Below are 1,540 nucleotides of genomic sequence, written 5' to 3' on the forward strand. Positions count from 1 at the left end.
AGACTCATGAATTTTGACTAGTAATTATACCTAGTTTTCTTTAAAGAAATGAAAAATTGGGGTGAAATAACTGCCTTTTTTTGTTCTCGGCTCTTGAAACAAAAATTTACATGAAATATGTGTTAACTGTAATATGTGTATATAAATTTGATAAAGGTTAAAGATTAAGAGGAAACTAATTTAATAATCATTTATTTATCTTGTTGATTAATTACTCTGTCTATTATTAGTATTTATCTTCAGGAGGAGTAATATCAGGGATAACTCCAGGCTGGAAAACCATGCTTTTGTGGTAGACCGTCACATGTAGCAGCATCATGTTTTCGGTGAGGAATTGCTGGATGGTTTCCGCTTCAGTTCTAGGCTGCCTGTCGAATGGGAACCCCATGGGCCTCTTGTCTGGGTACAGCTTGTCCCTTTTGCCGCAGTAACTCACTGCATTGTAGCACTGGCTTTTTCTCTCCCCTTCGTTCTTCTGCTCCACCTGAATATGTATGAAGAGTTATTAGTATTACAAGCACCCGTAAATCTGTGTTAAGTTTTTGCCAAATAATTAACTTGAGAGAAATATAAAATATAAATAACCTCACCTCGTCCCCCTTGTAGTCCGATATCATGACGAATAGCTGACAAGCGTATCCCTCTGGGGTTCCTTTGCATAAGAGCATGTTCTGTGGCCAACCACAACCACAGTCCTGGTCTTCCGCGCTAGGATTTTTCTTAAATATCTTGTCTAAAGATATGGTCACCGAAGAGAGGTCGGATTTTCTTTTAATTGTATTTTTTCCGGTTTCCACTGTCAGATTTAGAAAATTATTATTGCATTATAAAATTAATGTATAATTGTGGAATTTTTTTTCCTAAATTGATCTTGCATTCGCTTGCAGACGTATCATATCCCTGAAATATTCTATTAAGTATATTAAGAAACAAATGAACCCTAAGAGCAGATGAAGCCTGGAGGGTTGAGATCCCCTCTTATCGACTCCTGTACCTCTGTACGCTTACAGATTTATCTCCTGATTAATGCCAGGTACTTATTTTAGAGTTAAGTGAGCTTAGGTTTCGATTTACAAACCATGGTTTGCAAAGCAACACTTAATAAATGACAACATAATAAAACTAATTTCCAGTCTAAAGGAAAATCAGTTTGCCAGAACAGAAAATAAATTACGTTCTTTAAGAATGGAAACCCTGCTATCTGCCAGTTTGGTTACTAACTCATTAATAAAGTACCATTACTTATATAACTTTTGACCATCTTGTCTGGGTACAGCTTGTCCCTTTTGCCGCAGTAGCTTACTGCATTGTAGCATTGGCTTTTTCCTTCACCTTCTTCCTTTTGCTCTACCTGAATATTCATAAATGTTATAAAGAATTATTTGTTTTAGCTCCTCTAATTGTATGCTAAGTCTTGATGACCTTTTGCCAAATATATCATTTTGAATTATCTGGTTGGTCGAAGTCTAAACTGGATCAAAACTTACCCAAGTATCTTGGGATATTATAAGTTATTCTCGACCAGGTCTGAAATCCTTAC

General features: G+C 36.0%; 1 long non-coding RNA gene across 1 annotated transcript; it reads right to left on the reverse strand.

Moving 5' to 3' along the window:
- Positions 1 to 175: 175 nt before the first annotated feature.
- LOC136796806 (uncharacterized) lies at positions 176 to 1,105 on the reverse strand. The gene is made up of 2 exons (XR_010844555.1): positions 591 to 1,105; positions 176 to 484 (listed from the first exon to the last, which is right to left on the reverse strand). It is a non-coding gene; the product is annotated as an uncharacterized lncRNA (long non-coding RNA).
- Between the last annotated feature and the right edge of the window lie 435 nt (positions 1,106 to 1,540).

This window comes from Halyomorpha halys, unplaced genomic scaffold (genome assembly GCF_000696795.3).
Source record: "Halyomorpha halys isolate HHAL.00 unplaced genomic scaffold, Hhal_1.1 Scaffold6880.1, whole genome shotgun sequence".
Lineage (NCBI taxonomy): Eukaryota > Metazoa > Arthropoda > Insecta > Hemiptera > Pentatomidae > Halyomorpha > Halyomorpha halys.